The sequence below is a fragment of the Prionailurus viverrinus genome, chromosome D2 (genome assembly GCF_022837055.1).
Source record: "Prionailurus viverrinus isolate Anna chromosome D2, UM_Priviv_1.0, whole genome shotgun sequence".
NCBI lineage: Eukaryota > Metazoa > Chordata > Mammalia > Carnivora > Felidae > Prionailurus > Prionailurus viverrinus.
In genome coordinates this window covers 60,198,010-60,217,505 of record NC_062571.1, presented here as the reverse complement: position 1 = coordinate 60,217,505, position 19,496 = coordinate 60,198,010, and the positions used below count along the sequence as shown (strand labels likewise).

General features: G+C 53.9%; 1 long non-coding RNA gene across 1 annotated transcript; it reads right to left on the bottom strand.

The window, feature by feature from the left end:
* Positions 1-5,924: 5,924 nt before the first annotated feature.
* LOC125147988 (uncharacterized) lies at positions 5,925-19,122 on the bottom strand. Its single transcript, XR_007145376.1, has 4 exons — positions 19,059-19,122; positions 17,088-17,154; positions 16,071-16,212; positions 5,925-6,143 (listed from the first exon to the last, which is right to left on the bottom strand). It is a non-coding gene; the product is annotated as an uncharacterized LOC125147988 (long non-coding RNA).
* Between the last annotated feature and the right edge of the window lie 374 nt (positions 19,123-19,496).

Here is a 19,496-nt window from a genome sequence, read left to right as displayed (position 1 = left end):
TTCAGAGTCCGGCTCTGCCAGCTCCACCCTTGGGGCTCAAGGCATTTAAAGGGCCAGAGCCCTGCGTCTCTGGGGGAAACAGCTTGTTGGCTAGGTGGTGATGCAATGCCACGCGTGCTATGCACACCATCATACCGCAGCTCTGCCCGGCCTCGGGAGAGGCCAGAAGACCATACCCTTGCGTGGGATGTGGGGGTTGAGGGGCTTGGAGAAGGGTCAGGCTGGGGGCCTCTGGCAAGCCCGTTGTTGAAGCCACAAGTCTCCTGAATCTTACGACTCATTTGTGTCTCTGGGCACCTCACTATTTACATGGAGGAGGGAGAGGGAGGAGGGGGCGGGTCTGTGGGGGGCCAGGGGTCCTTGAGTGGAAAGGGTCCACGCAGCTCACAGGCCCGTGTGTCTGAACGATCCTTTTGAGGGCCAGCGAGCCCTCCAGATGCTGAGGATGGGCTTGGACCTGGGAAGGAGAGCCTTAAGAGCCTGGCCACATTTCAGGGGAGCTCGGCCCCAGCCAGTGATGTTGGGACTGGCCACGTCCTCCCCGGCTCGGGTCCCGTTGCTCACACACGCCTTCTGGGACCCCCGACTCTTCTGAGACGATCCCATTGGAGGATGGCACCGGGTGTGGTCTCATGTGTGAGATGGGTCCTGTCTTTTGGTCCCACTGAGGCTCGGGGCTCTTTCCCTCAGCAAGACTCACATCTCCACCTATCCCCCCCCACCCCCCCACCCCCCCACGCGTCTGTCTCCTGCCCAGCCCACCTTTTCCAAAGGCATTTCCTCCAGCGCTGCTGTCCTGGGTTTTAGGTCTGCCCTCTGGTGGACACTGCCATAACTACTGCCACCATCTTCTGAGGCTTTGGCCTTCTCAGAGGTGTGGCCAGAGAGAGCGGCACCGACCCCAGAGAGACAGGGCCCTGGGGGAGGCAGGCAGGACTCCACGTCCATCCTCCATCCGTCCGGTGAGCACGCCCACATCCTGCTTCCTGGGACGGGGCGCTCCCAAGAGTTGGGCTTCTTTGGCAGCCGAGGCTCTTAGGTGCTGGGCAGGAACCTCCCAGGAAAGTCTCCCTCTGCTCCACCCACAACGGCCTCAGGAAGCCCAAGGGGCCAACCACGGGCCTCTCATTCTGCCCCGTTTCTCCTGGCCAGGACTAGAAAGGTCCCGGAGGCCACAGCCCCATTTCCTAGAGCTGAGAAGTTCCTGTGCGTGTTCGCAGGCGGAGCAGACACTCACTTGCTAATGGGGCACTTCTCCCTACTATCCCCTCAATCCCTTTGCCTGGGGCTCCTTGCCTGGGCCAGACCAGTGAACACCCACAGTCCTGTAGAGCTGCTATGAGGACCCAGAGGTCCAATGATCCACCTCACAGACGCAGACGGAAGGACGGAAGCCCTCATCACAGGATTCCTCCACGCACCCCAGCAACGGTGAATAATTTATGTACAAGGCGGAGAAGACAATAAATCAGCAGCAATGATTAACATGAGCTATTTTATGTGTGAGAAAGATCTATGGCAGGAGGCTGCCAGGTTGCTGGTGATTAATGCTGCTGTTTGCACTGGCTTCTGGGCCTTTATATTCAATTATGGGCCTGGAGTATGTGGGGGGTCCTGGGAATGGCATGGGGGAGACCAGGAAACAAGGGTGGAATAGTTGTTGCCTAGGACCGAGGTTGAGATGACAACAGGTGGCAGCCTAGCCCCGTGGACACCTTTACCGATGAAAAGGCTGTTAGTGGGACAGAGAAGTGGCTATTTCTGTGATGGGAGTCACTTTGCCCCTGGGATCCCCTGTAACTACTGGTGAAAAGGGTGCCCCGGCAAGGGGGCACAGATGGAAGGAAGTATCCTTGGGCAAATCTGACCCTTCTAGAGTCCAATGTTGGATTTCTGAGTCAGGAATGGAGTAACATCAGCCAGTCAGCTTGGGGTTGGGGTCAGCGGTTAATGCTGGGAAAAGCTCCCTGTCAGCAACAGAGCCAGGGAACCAGGGCCTAATTTCACATCCTAGACGTGGATGGCGGCAGGGGGACAGGCCGGGGAAGAACTCTCCGGGTGCCCTCGTCCCAGCTGACCCAGGAAGCCCTGGGAGGCCCCCTCCCTGCATTCCCACACTCGGCCTCTCTTTCTCAGCCGGCTCCAGCTGGCCCCTGTCAGTGCTGGGAGGCGGGGGGCGGGTTGGGGGGGGGGTCCAAAGAACAGTGGCGGCTTTGGGGTTAAATGATTTCCCCCTGCCCACCCCCTCCCAGCCCTGGCTCCTATCAGCTCCTTCCTCCTCTTCCTCCTCCTCCTCCGCTCCAGTGACCTCTGTGCAGTATGGCCCTGCCTCCCCTTAGAACCCAAGGCTTGTCATGAAGGGTGGGGGTGGGGAGTCTTCTGGGGGCTGGGCTGACAGCTGAGCACTGGGACCCTTTGGAGGACCCGGACGTGCAGGAAGAGCTCCCTCCCTCCCCCCAGCCTGGCGTGGAGACTTCTGTAAGTCATTCTATCCACAGGCCAATGCTTCAGAATCGCAGGTCTGGGGTGGGAGGAGGCTTGAGGGAAAAGGAAAAGGGAACATCATCACCCTGGTAGGGGATGGGACGGGGCACCAGAGGAGGCTGGTTTCGGCAGGCCAGAGTTTCTGGCTGGAGAGAGAGCTGTGGCTCATCTCCCCCAAGCCCCCGCCCCTTGCACACCCTGCAACTTCGTGGGAAGTGGTCCTAAGTCATAATGCTGTATGTCTGTGTGTGTGAGCCTATGTGGGTATGAAATTCTGTGTGTCTGCCTCTAGAAGTCTCTGGGAAGCGTCTGGGTCCGTGGCCGCGTGTGCCTGTGTTTCTGAGCACCTGTTGTGGCTGTACGAGGGCCCGTGTGGGGAGCACATGAACACACACGCTTGAGGCTGACCCCAGCCCGGGCCTCGCTCACAGCCCCATCTGACCCACCATTCCCCGACAACTGTCTTCCTCGGCCCCTAATCCCCTGCTTGCCCAGCTCATCCCCTGGACTCCTTGGGACTCCATTAATGAGCCCCGGCCGCCCCAGGACAAGCTCCAAATTAACCCCACTGCTGACCCCGACATGGACACCTGTAATTAGGCCAGGAGTGGCTGAGGCAGAGAAGGCCCTGGGGCTGAGGGGGGTGAGGGTAAGGCTGGGCTGGGACAGGGAGCCTAATGCCCAGGAATGCTCTAAAAGCTGCGCCTGGCTCCAGGGCCCGCCGCCTGGCTCATCTCTAATACCTCACAAAGCCTCCCAGACGGGGCTCCGGGGGGATTACCCCCCAGAGAGGCCCTGGAAGTGGGCAGGGCTGCTCAGTGCGCCCACCCTGCTGGCTCTGGGCTGGGGAGGCCTTACGGGAGGGGAAAGCCGCCCCCGCCCCCGTGGCCTCAGAGCCCAGCAGCTAGCCCCCAGGGTTTCGGCAGCCCAGAGCCTGTGTTCGTGAAGGCAGCCGCCCAGGGGAGAGCCAAGTCCGGGCTGGCTGGTGCACCCCCCACCCCAGGGCCAGCCCCTCCCTCCCCCAACTTGTTTTGTTTGCTCTGTGTGGCGTGTCCGGTAGCCCCACCTGCATTAACCCCTGACCCCAACCGTAACTCTTCCTCCACGGTCTGACAACTGTTTATCCAGTTCCCCTTCGAGCCTTTCCCCTCCTGCCGGGCCTCTCCCAGGGAAAGCTGCATCCACCCTGGGACTCCCCCGATCCTGGGAGCTGCGGGAAGAACCGTTGCCCGTGAGTGTGCCTGAGAGCAAAGGCGCACAACTGATGTGGCTGCTGCTGAGGGCCTGGCAGGCAGCACGCGCGCGGGCTTGGGAGATCACCTTGATGTGCAATCTGGCAATATCTATCAGGCGTTTTCAATGAACATATCATTTGGCCGAGCAATTCTACATCCAGGAATTTGTCTATCCGCGTCCCGCGTGTGTGCTCGGGCAAATATATATCGTCAGTATTTATGGTCGTGTTGTAAGAGCTAAAGACAGGAAGCATTCTAGGTGTCTACCCAGACGCTGGCTGATAATGAAGCCACAGCCACACAATGGAATACTCCGCAGCCATTCAAAAGAGTAGCCACATACTCCCATCATCAATGATCTTCAAGATATAAGGGTAGCAAGGTGCAGACAGAAGGCAAGATGCAGAGCAGAGTAGGGTATATGCCACCATTTGGGGAGGGTGCGGAAGAAGAGGAAATATGCACATAAGCATTCACCAGTTTTTGAAAATCTATAGTTTTAAATCTTCAAGAAGTAACAGTGATGGCACTGAGGACCAGGAGGGGAACTGAGGTCAGGAGTTTCACTCCTTTGTACTTTATGATTTTTTTTTTTTGAACTTTGTATATGCTTTACCTTTCAAAAACAAACACGTTTATTATAACACAAAAATAAAATACATATCTCTTGGGGCCCAACTATTCAATTTCCAGAAATCTAGCCTACAGAAATAAACAACTACACAAAGACAATACAAGGATGGTCTGCTGTTTAAATGTCACACACTGGGGGCGCCTGGGTGGCTCAGTCAGTTAAGTGCACGATTTTGGCCCAGGTCATGATCTCACGGTTTGAGGGTTTGAGCTCCGTGTCCGGCTCTGTGCTGACAGCTCGGAGCCTGGAGCCTGCTTCGGATTCTGTGTCTCCCTCCCTCTCTGCCCCTCCCCCGCTTACACTCTGTCTCTGTCTCTCAAAAAACTAAATAAATGTTTACAAAAATTGTTAAATGTCATACACTGGAAACAACTTACATGCTCATGAATAGGTTAACTGTTTAAATAAATGATGGTATATCTGAACAATAGAATATGAGTGGCCATATAAAAATGAGGTAGATCTCCACGTACTGGCATGGGAACACTACAAAGACAAATGTAAGAGGAAAAAGTAAATTGCAAGCCAATTCAAAAATATTCCATGTGTCAAAAAAGAGAAGGAGCAAGAGGAAGAAGGAAGGAAGGAAGGAAGGAAGAATGGATGGATGGAAGGAAGGAAGGAAGGAAGGAAGACAACTATATATTTCTCTATGTACATATATATGACATAAATGTATCCCCAAAACTCTAGAAAGATAAACACCAAATGGATGGGAGAGGGAAAATGGGAAGAGGATGTCACGTATGCTTCTGCATCTATGACAAGACTTTAGGGGCACCTGGGTGGCTCGGTCAGTTAAGTGGCCGACTTCGGCTCAGGTCATGATCTTGTGGTTCCGAGAGTTCGGGCCCCGTGTCGGGCTCTGTGCTTACCGCTCAGAGCCTGGAGCCTGCTTGGGATTCTGTGTCTCCCTCTCTCTCTGCCCCTCCAGCTCACTTCTGTCTGTCTCTCTCTCAAAAATAAATAAACGTTAAAAAAAATTATAAGACTTTAAGTACTTCTTGTATAATTAAAAAATCAAATAAATAAAAGCTCCAAAGATAACGACAGCGCCAGTCACTCATCTGGTTTCCTCCCACCACATCAGCTTCTGAAACTGGCGTGAACAGCGCCATTATTATCCTTCTGTTATGGAGGGGGAAACGGAGACTGAGAGAGGTTATACAACCTCCCCAAGGTCACACAGCACACCCGAGCTGGAGCCAGGCCCCGAAGCTCATAGCTCGTCCATACCATCTCTCCTTGGAGGTGCCATTTCTTCTGTGTTCTGAGCCTCCTCAAGGGTATGGACATCTGGGTTGGGGTTAATAATTTCCCCCTGCTCTTATGTACAGCATATCATGGACGCCCTTCCCTTCCTGTCCACCTCATCCCCTCCAGCTCCCAGAGGACCTGCTGGTGAGCCCAGCCCGGGGTGCAGCTCCTGGCCTTGGCATGGCTGCCAGCTTCCCCATCACCTGCTCCTGTTCTGGCTCCTTCTACCAGCAAGACTTATGTACCCGTTCCCCGCCAACACCCCCCACCCTGCCACAGAGCACCCCCTTAATTACAGTTAATGGCAAAGACCATAAGAGCTTTATTAACTTTATTATGGACCCAATTAGCAGCTAATGCCCCATGACTACTATCCCCCCCAATAATCCCATTAAACATAATGAAGCAGTCTTCTCCCTCCCCTGCTGGGTTGGGGCTGAGGGGACCGGGGAAATCCATCTTCCTGGGCCTGATTCTGCCCCCTCAGGCCCATTGGACACCAGTGAAGGCCTGGAGCTTCTAGGGGACCAGGGCTGGGTACGAGAAGACAGAGATTAATCAGCAAGTATTTTGATGTCAGCCATTGAGCCTAGACACACACATACACACACACACACACACACACACACACACACACACACACTCACATATACCACCTGGCTGATGTCCAAACAATTCCATTCTTGAAACAGGGATGTGGAATCACACCCAGTCCTCGAGTACATCCCTGTCCGGCACACAGACATTCTCCCAGCCTTGTCCAAGAGCTCTTCAGAGTGGGGCGTCCAAGTCCAAGGCCTCTGCCTGGGCTTGTGACCGGGTAAGGGATCAGGAGCCAGGAGGTAAGGAAGGCAGAGGGCGAGAAAGAGTCATTCTCCCCTAAAGCCCACACCTCCACCACACCCCTAGCTCTTGCCCTGCTCTGGCTGATGGTTTTGATATTTATTCAGCACCCACAATGTGCCAGACACAGTGCGAGACCCTCTCTGCCATCTCACTTGAGCACCGCCACAAGCCACGGAAGTAGGCATTACTTGTCCCGTTTTACAGATGAAGAAACTGAGGCTTTGAGAGACAGCCAGGTTTTGAAAGAGATGTTCTACATGATTTGCCTTAGAAGATCTCTCCTCTCTCCTTCCCCAACAACCCACCTTTCCCCCTCCTAAGGCAGAAGAGGGAGAGATCATGGAGGCAGTTCCCTATTACCTAGATGGGGAGCTAAGGCATAGAGAAGATTCGAGGGGCCATCATGGTGCTCATGACAAGACAGCTCATTCTACTGTCTTGAGAATGAGAATGGGTCTCATTCTACTCCCGCCTTGATGGGGTGAGAAAGCTACAAACCAGAGAACGCTGCCCCCGCCCCCAACACTACTGCCACAAGAGGCCCCTGAACTGTTAAAGCCCAGGCCTCAATGTAGGATCTGGCATGAAGGAGAAGGTGGGAGGGGACAGGAGTGTGCGAGGGTAGCCACAACAGGTTAAATCCCCAGCTACCCCCATGATCAAAGCCTTCAGACTTGGGGATTCTTCTGGTCCCTGAGGGTCTATGCCAGGGGACCTCGTCCATCCCCACCCGAAGTACAAGAACGACCTCCAGATGGGCTGGGGGTGGCACGTACTCTCCTTCCCTTGGCCCCGGATAAAGAATAAGGAGTAGACGCTGAGACTGACAGCGTGGAATCAATGGCTGCCCTGAGCAAGGGGGCAGGGGCTCAGGAAGGGAGACCCTTGAACCTTGGCTTGGAAGCAGTCTCCCTGTTCCCGCTCCCCCTCCCTCTGGCTGGCCCAGCCTGGAAGCAGCCACTTGAAATGGGTCCCAGGGAGCCTGGGAGAGGGGCTGGCCTGGCTGCCTCCCCAGTCAGACCCACTCCCCCACCCCAACCCCGACCCAGCCCCAGCTGGGGTCAGGCAAGAGAGCGAGAGCTTTCTCTCTAGATCCATCCAAGTCAGGATCCCTCCCTGCCACACACACCCAGCATGGCATCCCTCCAATTGTTCCATCCCTGGGGAGGGGGCGGATGTGGGTAAGTCAGCACCCTCTCCTTTCCCACAAGGCCATGGGGCCTGGGGAGGGGGCAATCCTACTCCCTGGGGTTACTCTAGGGCACTGAGTAGCCTCCCCGGGCGGGGCCCTATTCTCCTCTTTGCCCTGGATGAGTGTTCTCTGACACCCAGCCCCCCCCACCCCACCCTCTGAACAAACAGCACCACCCTCCCCACCCTCCTCACACCCAGAGGGATCCGGTGCCCAGGGAACCTCAGCTGGAGATATCCAGAATCAGCCAATAGGGGATGCTGCGGAGGGGCCACGGTGGAGTGCAAGTGAATTTGGGGGCCTTGGGCAAAGTCAGCCTGTACTGAGGCGCTGGGCAGCGCAACTATTGGCTTTACCATTTCCTGGCAAGGCCAGCTTAAGCAAGTACCCAAACCCTTCTGAACCTCAAGTGTTCTTCTGTAAAATGCGACTGAAAATTGAAGCTACTCTGTAGAGCTTTTTGTGAACATTAAAGTTGTAACATATATAAAACGCTTAGCGAGAATCTAGAAATACTTAGAACACAATAAATGAGAATTGTATTGTTGTCTGCAGGGTGGGGTGGTCCCTAGATTGGCAATAATAATCACAACATAATAATAGATAACGTTGTTAGAGCACTAGAGGGACCATGGCCCCTCAAGTAACTATGCCTGGTTCTTACTAAGAAAGGAGGAGAGGACTTCTGTCTCCTCACCTTGACCGTCCAAGGCCTCCACTACTTACAGTACACCCTGGCCTGAGGATTTCAGAGGGCTGACTCAGTCCTGGCTCACTTCCCTCATACCCTAAAGGTATCTTTTTACATGCCCGCATCACACCTTTATACACGGCCCCCCAAAACTACACACACACACACACACACACACACACACACACACACACACACACTGTGCCTTCTTCCCCCTTCCTTTCCCCGGAGCAAGGAAGAAAGAGATATCAGAGTTTGAAGGATGTGAAAATTAGCCGGAACTGAGAGAGGCGTCAACTTCAAGGCAGTATCCCCCCCCACCCCACACACACACCCCTTCTCTGCCCAAGGGATGGTGTTTCCACAAGTCTCTGCAGGGAGACCCCCACCCCACCCCAGGTGCGGACTGACACTGTCGGGCAAGGAGAGGGAGCAGGAAAGGTGGCTTGCCAGCAAGAACAGGGCCCCAGCCCAAGGCCGGGGCGGGGCCTCCAAGCAGCCCACTCAGCACTCAGAGCTGTGCTCAGGGTGGGCAGAGGCCAGAGGAGGAGACAGCTGGAGCCCAGCTTCCTCAGCCAGAGCTGAAAGTGCCACGGGTTTGTGCCCCCTCGTTGGGGGACAGCTCCTTCCCTGGGAAGCAAGAGGGATCTAGGACAGTGTCCTTATCTCCAAGTGCCTTCCCAACCCCACCTCTGGCCCGTCTGAAGGTCTTGTTGGAGTCCCTGCCTCGATTTCCCCACCTCTCAAGGAGGGCCACCGGCTGTTACTTGCTCTGCCTTCTGGTCACACTGAGCGGCGGGCGGGAGTTCCCGGAGAGAAGGCCCTGGCAGAAGAGCCTGTCTCTGTCATCGTTAACAGCCACAATTATTATTATTTGGAGAGACAGGCCAGAGGTGGTCAGGGACGTGGTTGGGGTGAATGAAATGAAGAAGTCCTCGGTATGTGCCGTCTCGCCAGGTTAATACTCCTGCCTGTCGGCCTGACAGCTGCAAGATTGATTACCCAGGCCTCCCGCTCTTTATAACTCGATCAGTCGAATTAATCTCTGGCTGTCGGCCCATCTGATGCCTGAATCACAAATTTAATTTGGAGGTGCACGGCTCCTCCCCCATCCCGTCTCCTCCTTTCCTGCCAGCCCCCTTCCTCCTCAGTCCCTCCCTCCTCCTCCTCCTCTTTCCTCCCTACACCTCTGCTTCTCCCCACTTCTTCCTGTTCCTCCTGCTCCTGCTTCCCTGGGCCTCTAGGGCCTCTCAGCGGGCGGTGGGCGGAGGAGGAGGGAGAGGGGGGTGGGTGGCCCTGAGTCAGCAGACCCTCTGCCCAGGCCACGGGAGGGGTCATGGTCACCCGCCCACCGGGCAAGGCGCCCATCCCACCGTGCTCCACCCCAAACGGAGAAAGAGGCTTAGCTGACACTAAGTAAGACATATTAATGTACTAAAGACTTAATGAAGTTGGGGGGGGGGTGTGGGGTGGAAAGTGCTTGCTTTATTAGTTTATGGCCGATTAATGGGGACGCCATTACTGTGATGGAGATGAATCGCTGCTGTCAGCAGCCTGGGCCGAGGGCCGGCCCTGGCTCTTCCTTGGTGGTGGGTGCCCTGAACAGAGTCAGGGAGAACTGCATTAGAAGCGCCTATAGGATCCCACCCCGGGAGGCCCTGAGGCCAAGCTGGAGGGGTCGGAGAAGGGCTCAGCTCTAGGCTTTGGGAGGAGGGGTGCAAGAGGTCAGGGCTGGGCGCCAATGTCAGTTGGGAACGCAACCAAAGGCAGCAGGGCAGGGAGGTGGCCTGGCTCTGGACCTGCACACAGCAGGGGCTCAATAATGTCACCTGGGGGAAACGGAGGGGGAATCTAAAAGGCCAGAATAACCAGCACCCACTTGATTCGCCTGAGACCCTTCCCAGAGTGAAGAGCAAGGGAGGCGAGCCGGATCTCTTCCATCCTTCCTCTGAGGGTGGTGGCGCACAAAGACCCCAGGTCCGCTGGCCCAGAGGACTGGGCGTCTCATCACCAGCAGCAGGCGGCCCTACCGCTGGGATCCCCAGCACCGGAGCCAGACACGTCACCCCACACTCTGCAAAAGCCTTGCCTCAACTAGCTGGCAGCTACTGACTGCCCAGGCAGCGAGGTGGAGAACAGGGCAGGTGGACTTGGGGGACAGCCATGGGGAAACAGGAATGATGCCACCCGACCTCTAGGCTTTCTCAGGCCTGGGGGACAGGCTATCCCAGTCAGCGGGTGAGCTGATCCAGACACACCCTTGGTGGCTTCCCCCTCCCCTCAGCTCCTTCTTACCTCCATGACCCCAGCCCCACCTTGCCTTCTATGAAGAGGGAGAAGTAAGGACTGAACCTAACACAGCCCTGCTCCCAAGGGCCACTCTATTTGGAAGACTCCAGAGGCCCCCATCTCTCAAGAGTATATGACATCTTGACACGGACATTTTGATGCAGGAACATTAAACTCTCCGATTTTTTAAATTATTATCAAGTGATGTTCTTCTATCCTTCCCTAAGCCCCACGCTGCCCTAAGCCCCTCCCAACCCCGACACAGCCCTGAGAGGAATCGGGGATGAAAAGAGATTCTAGAAGGACTAGATGGACTCAGAATCAGTCTGTTGGCCACAGTACACGGTACTAAAAATACATTTTGACATTTTGACACAAGTTAGGCCAAGCAGCTGTGGCCAAACGACAGAGCAAAAGTGCCCTGTTTGGTCTTTTTGCCCTTCTTGCTACGTGCATGGTTTACATGACGCTGTGGGTGCGCGCGCGCGTCCCCGCCTCCACCGGCGACCACGTGTGTGAGAGCCAGCCCCTGGGTCTGAGCGTGCTCCACGAGGGCCTGCATCTGTGTGTGTCGAGCGTCTGTCTGCATCACGGGGCGGACACTCCCTCCTGCGGCACCGAGGTTGCCACTCTGAGTGCTCAGGCCGGGGGGCCAACCATTGGTTCAGGGGTCACCACCCAGGCTCACTCCCCAAGGTAGGAGCTACCTGCTCAGCCTAACTGGGAAATAAATACCCTGTTTCTGAGAGTAATTTAATTATTGGCTCCTGCGGACGAGTGGGTAATTAAATTCCGCAGCTCCCAAAGTAATTAATTGCTATGCAAATAGTAATGCCCTCTGCTTTGGAGAGAAGGATCTCGGCCTGGGTTTGCCCTGCAATTAGAAGCTAATAATTACCCTGTCAGTTCCCAGCCTCTGCCCGGTAATTACCTGCTGCAGCCCCACCGGTCACCAAGGGCCGGGACGGTCATCTGCTGCCGCAGCTCTGGCTGCGGTGGCCCCAACTGCCAGGGCAGGGCATCTCCGGAGCACTGGTTGATCTTGAGGTCCTCCCCATGATGTGCCATATCCACACACCTCAGGAGCCCCACAGAGACACCCTCGCTTCTGACCAAAGACAACTATGGCCGGAACCTCTTCTGGTCCCCTCTGTTAAGAGAAGCAGAGCCTCAGCTCCTTGGTGCGTAAATTCCCGAGCGAGTCCCAGCTGTCGGGAAACTGTCCCAAAGAGTATCTAATAGTTAATCTCCATAAAAATCATTTTTGCCGTGTGATTTCCTTTGACGGGTCAACCAGGCTACACTCTCTTGGAGAACGGGAGAGAGGGCGGCCGCCACTTTGTAGCAAACACACACCCTCTCCCTGTTATTCAAGCAAACACTGATCTAGGGCCTGCTGCAAAGGGATTTGAAGGATGTAATTAAAGTCCCTAATTAGTCAACTTTAGGGAGAATATCCCCTGTGAGCCTGGCCTAAGCAGGCAAGCCCTTGAAAGGGACACACTTCCTGATGAAGGACACTCCGGCTGCCCTACCCCCGCTAGACTCCTCTTCCTGATGGGCTGTGGACAATGGCCTTACCACTGCCCCGGGGTCCAACTTGTTCCTGAGCTATTCTCTTTCCTTCCTGATTGCATGACCTACAGATTTTGTACTTGCCTAGCCAACCTCCACAGTTGCATAAACCAGTTCCTTGAAATAGATCTCCTGCATATAAAATATGCATATATTATGATAACGCACGCTCCGCCCCACTCAGGCCCACCCCCTTAGAAGGAGTCAGAGCATCAAGAACCCAGGATGCCACTCAGGATGCCAACCCCCACAATCACATCATGCCAATTCCTTGTAATAAATCTCTGTCCTGGGTTCTCAGCCTAACTTTTACAGATAAAGAAACAAGAGTCAGATACACAGCAGTGGCTGACCAAAGATGCCATGGCTAGGAAGGGTGAAAACAGAGTTTGAAGCCAGGCCCCTGACCGTATTGCCACTTCCCATTCAGCAGCAGGATGTGGCTCCAGGTCCCATGTCCCAGGTAGGTTACATCTGTGCTGGAATGAGAGGGTATTTACGGATCCCCACACCCCAGAACTCTCAGGTATCCCTGTGGTTCGCCTGCTTATTCATTTCTTATCTGGATCTCGTCCCCTCTGTCAGCTCCCTCTGCCCCAGGTCTCTGATCCCCACCTGAGGTCATGGCCCTGGGAGCAGCAGCACCACGTGCCTTCTTGCCACCAGGTGCTCCCTTTGAGGAATACCCAGATCCCACCCTCTCTGGATCCTTCTCCTCTGGGTCCTACGTCTTTCAACTGAATCCCTGGGGGAAAGTGTCCCCAGAGTTGGGAAGTCTCTGGGGAAGCTGGATGCTGGGCAGGGTGTGGCTAGTGGAGGAGGACCTCTTGAGGAGACTGGACTGAAGGGCCCTGAGCCAAGAAGCGGTCCCACAAGTCTGGGAGAAAAGAGGTGTGAGGAGCAGGAGGGGCCAATAAGGGTGACGGTCCCCATCCTGCCCCACACTTGGGCATTTCCCCCTTACCCTTCAGGTCTCCATTTCAGTGTGCTTGGTCCAGAAAGTTCTCCCTCACCCCTAGGGGAAGGTGGGCCACATGCTCCATTCTCTCCCTCCCCTACTTTTGTCCTGGGCCAGGTGAGCAGAAGGGCAGAGGAGACAGGGGATGCAGGTGACAGTTCTCCTCAGCCCATAGGACTGTCTAGGATTGAAGGTGGCAGGAAGCGCTACAGACTTTGAGGCCACAGTCTAGCCCTTGAATGCCTTGCCCTTGGGTCAGACACACTCTGGGATGAGTTTGTGCCACCTGAGGCAACACACCCACCAACACTACCAGGGAGGATAGGAGAAAAATGGCAGACATAGAGTGGCACCAGGGGAAGCCAGTGGAGATCAACAAATAGGTTTTCCGAACTTCAAGTGGGGATGTGGGCAGGTACCACAGGGAAACAGTCAAGATTCTCAATGCCAGAAGGCGAAAGTCACTTGACACCAATGAGAGTCTCATCTGTTTGGGAGAGGCCAACCTTGGAGATGTCCCTTGCCCTTCTCCCTGGCTTCCCCTGGCCCAGTTCCCCCCATGGGAGAAGGGAAGTAATGGTGTTCCTTAGTCTGGAGTCTGCAGCTTGCCTTCTGTGCCCAACTTCTGCCGCTGATTTGCTGTAGGGACTGGGAGGCGTCATGCTCTTACCTCTGCCTTCACGAGGAGGTAATTTCTTGCTTCTTGCTAGAGATTTTGGGACAAAGATGTCTGTCACGTATAAGTTAGCACTCTTCGGAGAGCAGTCTAGAAAGTGGGGGCCACTTCTCTCCCCATTAGACTGGGGGTTCCCTACAAGCAAGGGATGATGCGTCTCCCCTCTAAACAGGGACGCCCAAAGGCAGTTGATATTTCCCTATCTTCCCCCTTGGTGCCTGGCCCCCAGGCCTGTAAACAGTGATTCTCAAAGCAAAAACACAAGCAAAAACTATGAAGTAGCCTCATAGGACCAGGGGTCCCGGGGCATGGCCAGGGGCTGCCAGGCCCCCTCTGCACAATCTGGCCTCCTGTCTCGGCGGGTGCAGTTACTGCTCCAGTGACAGCTCTTTAGAATCCATTCAGAGCTTTGGCCCTGCTGTAATCTCTGGGTGATGAATATTTCCCCTAATGAACGGATGGGAATTGGATTAGGCTGGAATGCCCGTGTGCTTAGACTCCAGCTGATTAAACCCCCATCTGTGCAAGTACTGCCTGTGAACAGCTCGTTACATATAATTTTTTGAAGGAGGGTAAAAATGATGTTGGTATTTGGGCTTTGCAAAGGAGGGGAGGGAAAGTAGAAGCAAAATGTCTGTCCAGAATTTGGTAGGGTTTAGTTGCTTTAAGTCTGACCAGGCCGGCGCTCCCCACACTAGGGCACCCCCACTTTCCTCCACTCAGGCCAAGGGTCCCCAGGGCTCGGATGCCTGCACTCTTAACCAGGAGCCCTACCCAGGGTTCTCTGGGCCCACACCTATCTGTCCCCTGCAAGGAGCATTGACTGGACAGGGGGTTGCTTTGAAAAAGGCAGGAGAGGGAGATGGAGTAAGAGTGGGAGGGGTCAGATCTGTGCATTCAGTTCTCACCAGATGAGCTCCAGAGCTTTGTTCCTACTCTAAAAATCCTTCAGTCCCTTTCAAAGGATATTGTAGGGAGTTGGGAGGACCATCCAAGACAGGGACTCTGGGATATTCCTGGGACCTTTGTCAGTCAGGACCAAGGATAGCACCTATGCCAAGGATCTCCAAACTTCCAGGCCCCTCCACCCATCCCTCTTTCTTCCCTGCTGAACGTGTTTCTCTACTCTTTAACACTCCTTCCTTTTCCTCCTCCTGCCCTTCCTTTTAACCCTCCCTCTCTCCCTCCTTCTCCTCTCTCTCCTCGCTCCTTCTCCTTCTTAATCCCAGGGACAGAGCTTGGCCCTGGTTCTTCACCACATACTTCATCCCAGGAATTCCTCAAGAAAAGTTATTTGAGTACCTCAAGAAGCCTGTCTTATGTAACCTCTGTTAAAAAGCCTTATCCCCAGGATTGTTGCTCGCCCACAGCATACAAGAACACACACACACACACAGACACACACGCACACGCACACACACACACGCTGAAACACGGTATCTAGCAGGAAGGAAGGTCAGAGTGATTGTGTTTCAGACTGGCTGGCCAGCTCTCCCCATCTCCAGTGGGGTCAGGGATCGGCCCATCTGCCTGAAGGACTCCCAACATAACTACAAACTCTAACTCCACAGCCCTCCCTCATCTCTCCTTCCCTCTCCTCCCACCCTTTCCCGCCTCCTCCCTTCCCTTTCATGCCTCTCCTCTGCGTCTCTTTGAAAAGTGGCAGCAGCTGCTAGAGAAGGCATACCCTTCAATGAACATCAGCAATTGTAGTGACTGAGTGTCCCAGCCTTCTTTCCTGGTTAATCTAACTTGGGAAGAGTTGAGGTGCGCTCTGGCTTTGCTGCCCATGAAAGGCAGAGAATAAATAACAAGCCAGAGGCATAAACAGATGTGCAGATATATGCAGCTGGCGCTTTCCTGCCAAATTACCATGGACGGAACACTGGCGGGGGGCCAGGATGCCTCCCCCTTTGTTTGGAATTTGGCCACCAGGATCTATCCAGGCTCACCATCCATTTGGCAACATCTGAGTGAAGGGAGGGGATGCCGGGGAAGGGAGTGGAAAGGCTGCAGGTGCCCTTAGATTTGGTGAAGAGGTCTGGAGGCTTATCATAAAGACTCAGGTGGGTGGGGGTTAACGTGGTGGGGGAGGAAGAGGGAGTTCTGACTAAGGTTCCCTTAGTTTCCCTAGAATAGTTCCCCCAGGCTGTGGCTTGAAGCATTTGAAGGCTGACTCTAACAATACCACATATGCATACAACGGGCTCTATGTTGCCACCCTTACTCTTACCCAAGGATTGGGTGTTCCTGTGATCCTTGATCCTGTAGAATGCTGCTCCCAGTTGGCCTGGAGTGCAGCAGGCAGGCAGCAGCTGGATGAGAGCCAACCAGAAATGGCCAAACATGAAAAGAGGTCCCTGAGGACTCCAGCCCTGGAACAAGAAATGGAGGAAAACTGGCTGGAATTTTGTGAAACCAGGGGAAAAAGCAGGTGAGCGGTGGGGAGAAAACGTGAGCTGGGGGGGTTGTTGCCCAAGGAGACCTCTCTCTATGGACACCCCCAGATCTGAATTCAGAGAGACACCAAGCCACTTGCCAGGATTCATTCAGACCACATGAAATCTTTTCTCTTCATCAATTATTAATTTGTCTTCCTCTTGCCAGGCCATCTCATGCAGATCTAGGGGGCATGGAACAATTTTTCCAGTGCCTGATTACTAGCCCTTCTCCAGATAATGCGATACAGATTCCTGGCCTGTCGGATGGGTGTATGTTCTCTGGACAGCTATGGCATAAGATGGGTCTAGAGTGGACTCCGTCTTGTAGGCAATGGGAAGCAGGAGAGTAGTAAGATAAAAGTCATGGCCTAAATAGACAAGACTGGTGGTGAGGTCTAAGGATGAGTTGAACAGAGGAGAAATACAGAGCAGGGAGGCTAGTTTAAGAGCCTGTCATCACCGAAGGCTAACGATGTGGGTGGGACTTACTGATGGGTTGAACAGGAATCAGAGATGAGGAGGAATAGCGTGACCATATAATTTATGGTCCAATCCAGAATGGTTTTGAGGATGAAAAGAGTACTATCGGTCATTTTACCAAGACAGTAGACACACACTGAACAATCCTGGGCAAATCTGGACACGCAGACACCTTGGTCAAAGATGACCCAAGGTGTGGCACGTGGGTGACAAGATCTATAGGGTGATGCTGACCAACGTAGTCTGGGAGGCAGAGTAGCAGGATGGAAGGGAGGGAATAATGAGCTTGGAACAGGACTTACTGAGTTTGAAGTGTTGGAGACATTTACCTGGAAATAACCAGATCACCATCTTGGAAGCATCCACGGGCACTTGCTTGGAAATGTCGGTTTCAAGCTTAAAGGAAAAATCCCAGTTAGATATACAGCGAGTGTCTTTGGGCCCAGTGATGCCGTTTTTAGAAATCTGAACCTCATAAATACTCATTCCTTTTAAAACAATTTTTAATGTTTATTTATTTTTGAGAAAGAGACAGAGCATGAGCAGGGGAGGGAGACACAGAATCCGAAGCGGGCTCCAGGCTCTGAGCTGTCAGCACAGAGCCCAACGTGGGGCTCGAACCCAAGAACCGTGAGATCATGACCTGAGCCAAAGTCAGACGCTTAACCAACTGAGCCACCCGGGCGCCCCAGAATCACTCATTCTTGTACAAAATGACATACATTTAAGAAGGCTTACCGTGGCATTGTTTGTAAAAGAACGACTTGGGAATAATAAAAAGGCCCACCAATAAGGAATTGGTGAAATCTCTTATGGAGTGCCGTGTGAAACATCTATATGTGTTGAGGTGTATCCTTATGTGTTGGCCTGGAAAATATCTCTGATAGTTTTTAAGTGAAAAGAACAAATAATAAGATAGTAGTATGGCATGATAAATCTATATAGTAATTGTTTTTCAATCTAATTTGTTTAAAAATTTTTTTTCAACGTTTTTTATGTATTTTTGGGACAGAGAGAGACAGAGCATGAACGGGGGAGGGGCAGAGAGAGAGGGAGACACAGAATCCGAAGCAGGCTCCAGGCTCTGAGCCATCAGCCCAGAGCCCGACGCGGGGCTCGAACTCTCGGACCGCGAGATCGTGACCTGGCTGAAGTCGGACGCTTAACCGACTGCGCCACCCAGGCGCCCCTCAATCTAATTTGTGTGCGCGTCTGTCCCACTGTACATGTATGGTAGATATGTAAAAGATCTAGAAGAATACACACCAAATTGTTCAGAGCAGTAACTTACAGAGAAGAGAATAAGATTAGCGGGAAAGAGGAAAGAGGGGCTTTTCCTTCTTACTCTACGCACTTCTGGATCGTTTGAAATTCCTCTAATCCTATATTCATGTACTAGATTGTAAAAATAAAAACGATTAAAAGGATTCCTAGAGACAGACGCAGAGTCTGTCACCTTAGGAAGGTGATGGATGGGTGACATGATGGGGGAAGCTCTGGGGGTGACAGTCAGGACTGGGGCCAGAACATGAGGTTTATACCAACTGAAGAGGCGCTAGGAGAAAGGAGGCAGGGCCAGAGAAGAACCCCCAGAGTGCGCCTGAAGAAAGTGGGACTCATTTCTGACCCCCCCCCCCCCCCAGGGCTGAGAGAGAGAGACTCTCCGCTCCACAAATGAGGCTGCCTGAAACCACTCCCTCCCAACTCCAAGCCTCCCCTTCAGCAGGACCGAGTTTAAACAAGAGGCCAGTTTTTTTCCAGGGCCCCTGACGGGGCCTAGGTGGCCTACTGCTGTCCCAGGCCCCATGCTGTTAGAGCAAAAACCCCTTCTTCCTTAAGTACCGTGCTTGTCTAGAAGACCAGCTCAGTCCAAGGCACCACACTGCCCTGGGTCACTCAGCGCCCCGCCACCCCCCGCCCTAGGCAGTCCTGACTTCTGCTTCTCTCCTCTCCCCTTATGCTGCCAAAATGCCCAGCACTTCTCCAGGTGAAGAAAATAAGAGCCCGAAATTAATTCCCTTCTGGAGCAGAGCTGTGCGCTTGGGGGGGTGGGGAGTGAAATCCAGGGGACCGACGGCAGCAGTGACTCACAGGGGCTCCTCCCCTGGGGAGATGGAACTGACAGACCAGGGTGTGGGATGCTTCGAGGTGATTTCCTGACAAGGCTGTCAGCGCGTTTCACTCCTCACTCTCCGCGTGAGTCCCCTGCAGCTGAGCTGCGCCTTCTCTTTCTCTCTCTTCACCTTTCCTGGCTCTCTTCCGTTCCCAATGCTCCCTCTCCCCATTTGGCAAGTCCTTACCAGTGCTAACTTTGTGCCTTGGTGCCCCGCTCTCCAGCTCTGCTAGGCTTTTCTTCTTTTTTTCTGTTAACAGAAATACACAGAGTCAGCTTTTCTGTTGGGGTGCCCTGGCCCCAGGCTCCTTCCCAACCACAGCAAATTTTATGGATGATTGGGAGTCCAGGGATGCACAGTACATGGGGCAAGGAGGCTGTGTGTGTGTGTGTGTGTGTGTGTGTGTGTGTGTGTGTGAGTGAGGGGGGGGAGGGGAAGAGGGAGAGAGAGCAGAAAGCGAGCCTCTTTGGAGTTGCATCTGTGCTGCTCAGGCGGGAGGCTTCAGAGCACAGCATGAGTAAGGGGAGGGGGACACGGCTGAGGCTGTCAATGCTCCTCAGGTCTTAGAAGATCATAGGACACCAGTAGCAGCGGTATCTCTAGTTTGTCGCATCAGCCCTCCCC